Source organism: Bison bison, unplaced genomic scaffold (genome assembly GCF_000754665.1).
Source record: "Bison bison bison isolate TAMUID 2011002044 unplaced genomic scaffold, Bison_UMD1.0 scf7180017864029, whole genome shotgun sequence".
Classification (NCBI taxonomy): domain Eukaryota; kingdom Metazoa; phylum Chordata; class Mammalia; order Artiodactyla; family Bovidae; genus Bison; species Bison bison.
Window position 1 is genome coordinate 4,041,792 of NW_011494601.1, and position 12,237 is coordinate 4,054,028.

The following is a 12,237-nucleotide window of genomic DNA, read 5'->3' on the forward strand; positions in this document are numbered from 1 at the left end:
AGCAGGTACAACCGGGCTGGGCGGTGGGAGCAGACCAAGGTCAGGCATCCACCCGCTCACAGTCCGATTACCAGCCCCCCTCCACCTACTCATCTGCCCACCTGCCCACCTACTGTCTTACCCACCCACCCACTCACCATCCATCCATTCATCTACCTACCCACCCACCTATCACCCGCTATCTATCTATGCGTCTGTCCACTTACCACCTACTTATCCACCACCCACGCATCCGTGTGATTACTTAGCAAGTATTTCTGGTGTCTGCTTTTTGTGAGGAATTGGGCTATCTGTGAGCAAACACTCAACCCTTGTGGTCCTGGACTCTGCAGTCTGATGGAGGATACAAATGTTAATCAAATAACCACACGCACTCTGCATCATTATGAATGTTGCCAGGGCTAACAAGGGGGTGCTCTGTGGTCTGTGTGCTGGGTAACAGAAATTTGACTTAGTCTGAGAGCTTGAGGGTCTGTAGCTTCTTTGTATGGACTTGGTGTGAAATTATAGATGGAGAGAAGCTGGGAAACATTAAATCTCTTTGCAAGTACAAGATGGCACCGTTTCCACCGTGATTTTGGGGCGGGTGTGTGTCCTGCTTCTTTGGCTGCTCTCTGCGTTAGGAGTCAGTTTCTTCCCTTTGCTCAGCTCTTGTTTCACGTTGACAGAGGCGTGAGGAGCAGGCCACTCAGAACACCGTTTGCTATGGGTGGTGTTGGCCAGTGGCCCTTCTCTTGCAGTTTATGGTCTGGAACTGCCTGGGCTGCAGGGCCGTGGCAGGGACTGATGACGCTGTGTCCGTAGATGGTTGGACCTTTTGGGTTGGAAGAAAGTCCCAGGAGGAGGCAGAGAGTCCTCCTAGCACTGCGGCAGAGGTCTGATTTAAGCAGAGCCCTTTCCCCATCAGAAGCATTTATGGTTCCCCAGTTAAAGGAGGACTGTTACGGTTTGACTGACACAAACCTGGTATATAACTGTGTGAACTCACCTGTTAGCACTATGTTTCTTCCATTTGCAGTTAAATTTTTTAAACTGTGAAACTGCTGCTGGCTTACAGAATAGCTGCGAGCACAGTGTAAAGAATTTTTCTCTTTTTTCTTAAGTTGCCAGCCTGATGTCCCATCACCCTATAGCATGTAAATGTGTGCTTGTTGCCAGCAAGGATGCTCTCCTGTGTGACAGTGACCCATCAGGCAGTAATGTTGCTACGTACCACCGGCCAGCTGTCAGACCCTCGTCAAGTTCTGCCAGGTGTTGTCTTTTAGTGTCTTTAACAGGAAAAGGAGCTCGTTTGGAATAAAGTGCCGTGTTTACTTGTTGTTTCTCTTTGATCTCCTTCAACCTGCAACAGTTCCCCAGGGTGTGACCTGTGTGACCTTGATGCTTTGGAAGATTACAGGTTAGTTATTTTCTAGGTAGTCTCTTGGTCTGGATTTGTCTGATCCTCATGTTTGGGGCTTCCCAGATGGCTCAGACAGTCAAGCGTCTGCCCTCAATGTGAGAGACCCGGGTTCCATCCCTGGGTCGGGAAGATCCCCTGGAGAAGGCAGTGGCACCCCACTCCAGTACTCTCGCCTGGAAAATCTCATGGACGGAGGAGCCTGGTGGGCTGCAGTCCATGGGGTCGCAAAGAGTTGGACGTGACTGAGTGGCTTCACTTTCTTTCTTTCTTTCATGGTTGGATGAGTTTTTCATCTTAGGCAGGACTTTCACAGGTTGAAGCGGCCTTTTCTTGTTACATCCTGTTGACTGGGACTTGGCTTGATATGACTTATTACTAAGGATGTTCACTTTGATCATTTGACTGAGGTGGTGTCTCTAGGCTTCACCATTGTAGTGATACTTGTTTTCCCTTTACACACCTCTTTCCATACACACACACACACTCTGTCTCTCTCATGGCTTCCTGTTCTGCTCAGTGGGTTGTATATACCCATATGGCCAGTGGAAACACTTCAAGCTTCCTTCTCTATTTGTTTATTCATTCATTCAACTAAGACTGTGTCCAATCTTAGTTGCAGTGCTCGGCTTTTCCCTTATTGTGGCTCACAGGCTTGGTTGCTTGTGACACATGGGATCTTAGTTCTCTCACCCAGGACAAGTCCCCTGCATTGGAAGGCAGATTCTTAACCACTGGGCCACCACGGAAGTCCCTTCTCTGTCTTTTCAACATATCCCCTCATTCTTTGAGCACGTTCTTGTTCTCTGGCACAAGATGTTTCAGGCTTGTTTTATAATTATCTTGCTGTAATCCTGGAAATCAGATGTTTATCCTAGGAGTTCACATTCTCTTTAGTGGAGAATAGAAGCAAGGTCTGAATGCTGGGTGTACTTGTGTATTCAGAGCTCCTGGGCTGTACTGGTTTCCAGGACCTTTCAGGGAACAGAGTGGGAATATCTGAGTACATCCCCACCACACACACACGCTCACGTATATTGCCATGTGTGTCTCTCTCTCTATCTTCCTAATATATCTGTGCCTTCAATATGTAATATGTATTCTGGAAACCATGAGTTCACACTCATATTTCTAGTTCCAGTGCAGAACCACAATATAATAGGGTTCATTCTTGTCTTTTTCCTTTCCATTTTTGTATCTCCCTTTTCCAGCAGTGAGAAATCTGGTTTTGATTCTTCTTAATCTATTTACTTAGTGGCTCCATGTGTACCTGCTTGCTTTCCCCTCTGCTGCCTCCCTCCCCACACCATTCCCCTGGTCACCCTTTGCTGGGTCTCCATGCGCTTCTGCAGGGCCTCTCCTTGTTTGTACAGGCTCTGATGGCCACTCCTGGGTGCCCCTTGCCCGCTGGAGCCTCCTGGCCTGCTCTGCCTTACCGAATGACTGTTAGATTAAATAGTTCAAAAAGTGGAAGGGCAGTGCTTTCTTCATGTTTTTATACTTTAATTATAAAATTAATATGCATTTTGTAAATTAAAAAATCGACACAGACATTTAAAAAAGAAAAGAATTCTTCCTGTAGTCTCACTCCACAGAAATAACTAACCATGAGTATATCACCATGAAAAGTTCGAGATTTTTATCTGTACACATGGAATACTTTATATCTTATTAACATATTCGACAAATGGAATTGCACAGTGCTTTTATTGCTAGCATGTTTTTTTTTTTTTGCTGAATATGTCATGTGCATCTTTCTTTCCCAGTACAAATTCTACTTCCTTGTTTTTCACTGCTGCAGAGTATTGAGTTACATAAAAGCAGCATAATTGATTTAACCAGTCCCCTATTGACTGACCCTTGGACTATTTTCAGTGTTTTCCTGTTACAAGCTGTGTTGTATTGAAAAATTCATTTCTATGGTTTATTTTCTTTCTCTGATGTTTGTTGACGCCTTATGTGGAATTAACCCAGCATGCAGGCTCAGGGCAGGCCCCTAAGCTGGACATACTTGGAGATACCGAGAGCCTTTTCTGTGAGCCCTCTGATTTGTTGTTCAGTTGCTAAGTTGTGTCTGACTCTTTGTGACCCCCTGGACTGCAGCACACCAGGCTTCCTTGTCCTTCACCAACTCCCTGAGTTTGCTCAGATTCATGTCCATTGAGTCAGTGATGCTATCTAATCATCTCATCCTCTGCTGCCCTCTTCTCCTTTTGCCTTCAGTCTTCCCTAGCCTCAGGGTCTTTTCCAGTGGCTCTTCCTATCAGGTGGCCAAAGTATTGGAGTTTCAGCCTCAGCATCAGTCCTTCCAATGAACACCCAGGACTGATCTCCTTTAGGATGGACTGGTTGGATCTCCTTGCAGTCCAAGGGACTCTCAGAAGTCTTCTCCAAAACCACAATTCAAAAGCATCAGTTCTTCGGCGCTCAGCCTTCTTCATGGTCCTACTCTCACACCCGTTCATGACCACTGGAAAAACCACAGCTTTGACTATGTGGACCTTTGCTGGCACAGTGATGTCTCTGCTTTTTAATATGCTGTCCAGGTTTGTCATACGTTTTCCTCCAAGTGGAAGGAGCAAACGTGTTTTAATTTCTTGGCTGTAGTCACCGACAGAGAGCCTCTGATTAGAGGGGTTGGTTATATGGCGGCAAGCGTGGGAGTGGGTGGGCCTGGCCCAGCCATGGTAACAGGAGGGTTCCTGGAAGCAGGGAGATAAGAACAGACCAGGGTAGCAGGAGTCCAGTTGATGCTCTTCCAGCCCACTCCTCTTCTGTCTTTTCCTATAGCTCTGACCCTTGGGGTGAGGTAGCTGATTACAGTGGTCAGTGAGTGTCCCCAGTTCTCTTCAGCTACACCAGTGCCCCTTAGCAAGTGGCCTAGGGGCCACCTCGGGACCCTGCCAGGAGAGGAAACCCAGCCCCACTGGTGGGGGTCAGGGGTGTATCTGAGCCACCAGGCCGCCTGCTCTCCAAGCCCAGGGCCTTAGCCTCTTTACCAGGTCTGAGGTGGGCGTCCGGGCTGTGAAAAGCTCAGGTCTCGGGTAGGCCAGCAGCTGAGGAAGCAGGGTCAAGGGGGCAGCCATAGGTCTCCTCCCTGGGGCAAAGGCCGACCTTGCTGGACAAGGCCGGTTTTGTTGCCCGGATCCTCCCACGCCTTGTTAACTTGAAGAGAGGCCCTTGCGGGGTAAATGGTGCTATTTGACTTGCGTGTTTGCTCGAGGGATTTGTGGGCTCCCTAGCCCTCTGTGTGATTTATCTTAGAGGAAATGAGGCAGCTGGTGGGGAGGGTGCTGTGGGCTTGGGTCCTAGGACCTCTCTCTCTCTAGAAGTGGCGGACAGGTGGCTTTTTGTGTGTGTTTGCATGCATGTGTGTTTTAGGGGGCGGGCATGATGTAGCAGTTCTTTCTCCAAGGGACTGCAGTCAGAATGTGCTATCTGGATGCCCAACTGATTTGGGGCAGAGATGGCCAAGCCTTGGTGGAGGGGGGCAACGTAGGGGATATTTTTGCATCTTCTATCTTGACTACAGTAGTACCTACCTGATCTCTGGTTAAAAAAGAAAAAAAAAAAACCTTCCATGATAGTGAAGTCACTCAGCCCCGGTGTCACTCCCTGGAGGTGACTAACCTCTCTGATCCCCATGGGATATTTCTATGTGTACATTTTCTGTGTCATACTTAACACACAAAGTTTTGTCTTTATTTTCTTCCACCTGCCTTTTTTTTTTTAATTGCAGTATATCATAGGTCTCCTTGTATTTTTTATAAATTTGAAACATCCAACAAGATAGGTTAGCTGTCAGTAATTTATGAACCGCATTCTGTTTGTTGAACATCATAGTAGTCTGCGCTTTTTCCCGTTAGGAATAATTTTTTAGTGGGCACCCTTACATACATCCTTGTGTTCCTTTATGCTTGCTTTTCTAAAGTTTGGTTCTTAGAGGTATCACTGGAAGGTTCAAAGTAATGTTTTTCTTTAAAAAAAAAAAATTGGTTCTACCAGTTTATTTAGGAAACTTGAGTCTCCAGGAAACTTCCCTCTCTTCCTTTTGGCCCTGTTACCGTTCTTTAAATATACTTTTTTCCCTGGTGATTCATGGAAGTTGACTTCTTTTCCCTGATAACCCAGGAATTGGGTTTCTTAGTCTCCAAAGGGCCTGGCTCTCAGAGAAGCCCAGCGTGTTTCTGACCAGCGTGGAGCAGGATGTGAGTACAGCTGTTCCTGGCCTCCTTGTGGGGAACAACTCAGGCTGTGGCTGTCTTGCTGTGTGAATGGGACCAGGCCCTGGCTTTCTGCCTCCCCTGGGCCACTTCCACCCTCTTCTCACAGGCTGGACGGGAGTCGTCTCTAAAGACTGCCGCCTGCCTGAGCTGAGAAGTGTATCAGCTTTTTCACTTCAGAACTCTGGGCCAAATGTAAATATTCTCTCTCAGCCTGCTGTTAGCCTTAGCTGGGAGGCTAAACGTTTAGTTTGATGGTTAGTGTTTGTGCCGAACTGTCTACTAAGAACATAATCTAACCATAAAAAGGAAAAATTCTAGACTGATAGGATAGTCTTTTAAATCCTCTGGTGTTAACTGTGGCTGTGGTTTTTCCCAAATTTCTCCAGAGGCTTTTAGGTACATTAGCACAGGCAGGATTCTCAGCCCCGTTGGTAGAGAAAAGCTGAGAAGTGTTAGGGGCCCCGTGAGCCTCTTGAGTATCTGGGTGCTGTCCTGTGGGAAAGGGACTGTTCTTGTGCCTTAAGGGCTCGGACGAGATGTTAGGAGTCGAGGAAGGTAGATTTCAGCTCATAATAAGCAGAACCCTCTTGTGCAGAGCTTTCACCTGTGGAATGGGCAGAGTCTCGGCCTGGACAGTGCTAGGTATCAGCCTGATCTCCCCAGGGTTCCTTCTGATTCCAGAGCCTGTTGCATTAGCAGGCTGGATTGGGCATCAGAAAAGATCCCTGGGTCTGTTGTGTGGTTTTCTGATTGACCCTGCCTCAGTGGGAAATTGTGACCCATTCTGGCAGCGGATTCACTGGTGCTAAGCTGTGCCTGGGTCATCATGCAGACCCGTCCAAGGTCCTTACGGTGGGCATTTGGGGACTATTTCCCAGTGAAGAGAGGCCAAGCCTCAGTGTGCTGTCCAGATTTTGTTATGGACTAGTGCCGGTAGGCTTTGCTGGCCTAATGCTCACAACAAGGTTTTTCTTTGCATCATTTCAAAGCCACCTTTAAAATTAGGTTTTATTTTAATATTGGATAACATAGTTTTTATTTTATTATTTTTTTAACGGAGGTATAATTGACACGTAACAAGGCGATGGCACCCCACTCCAGTACTCTTGCCTGGAAAATCCCATGGACAGAGGAGCCTGGTGGGCTGCATGCAGTCCATGGGGTCGCGAAGAGTTGGGCACGACTGAGCGACTTCACTTTCACTTTTCACTTTCATGCATTGGAGAAGGAAATGGCAACCCACTCCAGTATTCTTGCCTGGAGAATCCCAGGGACAGAGGAGCCTGGTGGGCTGCCCTGTTGAAGCGACTTAGAAGCAGCAACAGCAACATTGTATTAGTTTCCGGCCTACAACATAATGATTTGATATTTGTATACATTGTGACAAGCTCACCTCTGTAAGTCTAGTTAACATTCATCAACTTATATAGTTAAAATTTTTTCTTGTGATGAGAGCTTAATGAGCTTTGTTTCTTAATGAAGCTTGGAAGACTGGACAACTATGGGAGTGCATTTGGCTGCTCTACGCAGGGCTGCCACCTCGTGGAAAACTCTGGGAATGGCAGCAATGCCTTTGTTCTGTGGCTCTCACCTGGCTTGGGGATTTTAGAGTATAAAACGTTTGGAGTGATTTTTAATTGGAGTGTTTGAGGTACTGCCCAGAAGACCGGGAAATCTGGTCCAGAAGCTGGATCGTTTCCAGATGTGAGCCTGAAGTCAGGAGAGCTCTCCACTGGCTCTGTGTGTTCTGGGCATGTGTGGGCACATCCTTGTGGGATGCCCTTCTCACCCCTCAGTGGTGGGCTCTGTGTCAGCTGATACCCTTGGGGTCCTCCAGCTCTCGTCTGCGCCTGGACAATTCAGGGGTCCTTGGTTCGTTCTGCACTTGGGGGGCCATTTCTCCTTTGTCTAGTGATTAATGGAAAGGAATAATGTTATCTCCATCTTGCAATATACATAAAAATATATTCTAATATTTTAAATAGTTTAGAGGTTTAAATGTGAAATATAAAACTCCTTTTAGAAAAACTAATGAGAGTATATTCATGATCTCAAGGTAGGAAGGAAAGAATTTATTTTAAATTTTAAACTTTTTGTTTTGTACTGGGGTATGGAGAAGGCAATGGCAACCCACTCCAGTACTCTTGCCTGGAAAATCCCATGGATAGAGGAGCCCAGTAGGCTGCAGTCCATGGGGTCGCTAAGAGTCGGACACGACTGAAGCGACTTAGCAGCAGCAGCAGCAGCAGCATAGCCAATTAATAGTGTGATGGTTTCAGGGCTTCCCAGGTTGTCGTGAACAGCAAAGGGACTCAGCAATACATACACATGCATCCATTCTCCCCTACACTCACTTCCAATCCAGGCTGCCACATAACATTGAGCAGAGTTCTCTGTGCTATACAGTAGATCCTTGTTGGTTATGCATTTTAAATATAGCAGTGTGTACCTGTCTAACTCAAGTTCCCTAACTAACTATTGCTTCCCCCCGGCAACCATAAGTTCATTCTCTAAGTCTGTGAGTCTCATTTTCTTTCATAAATAAGTTCGTTTGTATCATTACTTTTTGTGTTCCACGTATAAGGGATATCGTATGATGTTTCTCGTCTGTCTGACTTACTTCACTCAGTGTGACACTCACTAGGTCCATCCATGGTGCTGCAAAGGGCACTATTTCATTACTTATAACATCTGAATAATGTTCCATTGTGTATATATATATACTATGCTATGCTATGCTAAGTCGCTTCAGTCGTGTCCGACTCTGTGCGACCCCAGAGATGGCAGCCCACCAGGCTCCCCCGTCCCTGGGATTCTCCAGGCAAGAACACTGGAGAGGGTTGCCATTTCCTTCTCCAATGCATGAAAGTGAGAAGAGAAAGTGAAGTCGCTCAGTCGTGTCCGACTCTTAGTGACCCCATGAACTGCAGCCCACCCGGCTCCTCCATCCATGGGATTTTCCAGGCAAGAGTACTGGAGTGGGGTGCCATTGCCTACATCTTCTTTATCCATGGAAGGAAAGAATTTCTTAAATAAAACAACCAAAGCACAAACCGTAAAGGAAATGATTGGTCAGTTTTATCACATTAAAATGTGAAATTTTAGAAACAAGGGACACTAAGAAAATTTAAAAGCTATATACTGGGAAAAGATAACTTGTAATGAATATAACTGAAAGAGGATTAGTACCTGGGATTTAAAAGTCCCACAGAAAATCCCATGGACAGAAGAGCCTGGAAGGCTGCAGTCCATGGGGTCGCTGAGGGTCGGACACGACTGATCGACTTCACTTTCACTTTTCACTTTCATGCATTGGAGAAGGAAATGGCAACCCACTCCAGTGTTCTGGCCTGGAGAATCCCAGGGATGGGGAGCCTGGTGGGCTGCCATCTCAGGGGTTGCATAGAGTCGGACACGACTGAAGTGACTTAGCAGCACAGAAAGAAAGAAGGTGGGGAGGGAGGGGCAGGAGGGGAAGGAAAATAAAGGATATGAACAAGAAATTTATGGCACAGAAAATGTGTATAGTCAATAAATGTAAGGTAAACTTAAGGAGAGTGCTGCCCTTTCTATTAATCAGGAAAGCAAGTTGTTTTTTGTTTTTGTTTTTGTTTTTAAGACATGTTTTGGTCCATGTGATAGGCATTACTTCAGAAATCTGACTATTTTCATGGTTCCAAGAGGTGGAAACATCCCAAGTGCCCTTAGACTAATGAGTGGACAGATGAAAGGTGGTACACATATGTGATGGAGTAGTGTTCATCTTTTAAAAGGAAGAGAATCCTGTCATGTGATGCAGCCTGGATGAGCCTTGAGAACGTTATGCTAAATGAAAGAAGTCAGTTACAAAGATATCAGTAACGTGTGATTCCGTTTATAAATACTGTGTATACCTCTCGAGCAGCTGGATTCACAGAAACAGTAGAAGAGTGGCCACCATGGACTGGGGGAGGGAAAGCTAGTTATTGTTTAGTGGGGACAGAATTTTCCAAGATGAGAAAGTTCTAGAGATTGGCTGCACAACAATGTGAATATACGTCGCACTACTGAAATACATACTCAGAGGGTGAAAGATGGCTGAGACAGTTTTAGGTTATGTGTGTTTTATCTCAATTAAAAATTAAAAGGAAAACCTGATGTTTGAAATCTTGGTGAGGCTGTGTTGGCGACAGTAACTCTCAGAACTCCTGCCCAGAGCTGGTGGGATGTGAACTGGGAGAGCAATTTTGTATCGTCCAGTCAGCGGGGAACAGTCCATATTATGACCTTTAGCTCTGCTTCTAGATGTCCACCCTAGGGGAGCATCTCACAGATGTGGGAGAGGAGACATGGACAGGGCTCACAGTAGTATCATTTATAACAGCAAAAAAAAAGAAAATAAAGACGATGTAAACATCTATCACAGTGACAGGGTGTGATGCAGAGCAGTCTTGTGGTTGCTGAGGGAGGAAAAAGGGGTGGGAAATGGGTGGCTGGGAGTTTGGGATTAGCAGATGCAAACTGTTATATGTAGAATGGATAAACAGTGAGGTCATACTGTGTAGCACAGGGAAATACATTCAACATCCTGTGATAAAACAGTGGAAAAGAATATAATAAAGAATGTATGCATTTATGTATAACTGACTCACTCTGTTGTATAGCAGACACTAGCACTTTGTAAATCACCTATGTGTATGTGCTTAGTCGCTCAGTTATGTCCAGCTCTTTGCGACCCCATGGACTATAGCCCGCCAGGCTCCTCTGTCCATGGGGATTCTCCAGGCAAGAATACTGGAGTAGGTTGCCATGCCCTCCTCCAGGGGGTCTTTCCAACCCAGGGACAGAACCCGGGTCTCCCGCATTGCATGAGGATTCTTTACTGTCTAAGCCACCATACTTCAACCTAAAAAAATCTGTCCACAACATACACTACTGTATTTTAAATAGATAACCAACACAAAGATCTACTGTACAGCACGGGGAGCTATACTTAATATCTTTTAATAACCTATAATGGAAAAGAATCTGAAAAAATATATATAACGGAATCACTTTGCTGTATACCTGAAATTAATACAACATTGCAAATCAGTTACATTTAATAGAATTTTTAAAAATCTAAAAATGTGTGATGTACTCCTCCAGTGAAATACTGCCTGCACCACTGCCTAAGCCTAAAAGCAGAATTGCATAAAAGGAAGCACATGCAGCACCATTAGGACTTCTCATGAGTACGTAAGTAGTGAAAGTAAAATATGATGCGTTCTGATGGTGGATAGCAAACGTAGAGGGGCAGTTCTGGAGGGGGAAGTGAAGGGTGCTGAATAAGAGAAGGGCATACTGGGGGCTTTGGCTGAGCATCTGTAATACTTTATATCTTCGGAAAGCAGTATGAGATATGTGACAAAGTACAGCTGGCCCTCTATATCCTTGGGCTTCACATCTGAAGATTCAACCAGCCAGAAATTGGGGGAAAAATACCAGAAAGCTTGGAAAAGCAAACCTTGTATTGGCCTTGCTGGCAACTATTTCTGAAGCATTTATGTTGTGTTAGGGATTATACATAATCTGGAGATGATGTAAAGGATAGGGAGCATGTGCATGGACAGGGGAGCCTGGCAGGCCGCAAAGAGTCAGACACGACTGAAGACTAAGCACACACACAGTATACCATATGACATAAAAGATGTGAGCGTTCATGGAGTTTGGTATCTGAGAGGCGTCCTGGAATCAATCCCTCATTGATTGCCTTAAGGTGAGAGCATAGTAGTGGGTTCTTCTCATTTTATTGCATTATTTGCTGTGCTTTACTGTATGTTTGAAAGATCCTTCATTGTTTTTTAAGAAGACTTTAAATGATGAAGTGAGGCTCCATCAGTGGTTTTCTGACCATTTCTCAGCATGCAGTCCTGATCTGCAGTAGCAAAGCATTTTTATAAAACTGTTGATGATTTTAATCGCCTGAGGAGCCTGTGTACTGTTCTTTAAAATGAGTTTTCAATTTCTAGTTTGGTGTTGTAAAATTTCCTTTGAAGGAAAGAGTTTTGCCTTAAAAAAAAGAAAAAAGGAGAAAAGAAAAGGAAGAAGACTAAAAGCCTTGAGTGAGCTGATTTCTGCGATTCCCTTTTCCCCCATAGTCCAAGCCCTAGGAGATAATGTCTCAGAGGGATGAACTCACTTTCCCTGTCTCTGAAAAATTCTGACATTTGAATTAGCTCTTTCTTGTTAATCATATTTATTGAGGGCTCACCTCCCTCCAAAGGGAATATTCAGTAGTTCCAGGTTTTGGTTTTCTTGACTGCAAAGATCTTTTGATAACCCAGAATCCATGTTGGATGGAGCCAGGTGATTCCTGGACTGGAGCTGGAACAGTTAAACAGGCTTTTCTGGTTCAGTGCTATCATCTGAGGAATAAGGAAATAAACCCACCCAAGGGCTCAGGTCCCCTGAGGTACTTAGCGGAGGTCAGCAGGCCCTGACCATCTCTTAGCTCATCTTGTAGTTTGTTATCTAGGGCAGCACCTTAAGAGCCTTAGTACCTGTAAGTCAGAGCAGAGCACTCTTTTGCTTAAAACCCTCCTGGGGTTCCCATGTCACTCGGGATACAGTCTTTGCTATACGTCTTGTAGC

At 45.3% G+C, this 12,237-nt stretch overlaps 1 protein-coding gene across 1 annotated transcript in view; it reads left to right on the forward strand.

Moving 5' to 3' along the window:
• Positions 1-12,237, forward strand: part of DLG5 (discs, large homolog 5 (Drosophila)) — a 131,424-nt gene that overhangs the window by 72,345 nt on the left and 46,842 nt on the right. The window lies entirely within an intron of this gene.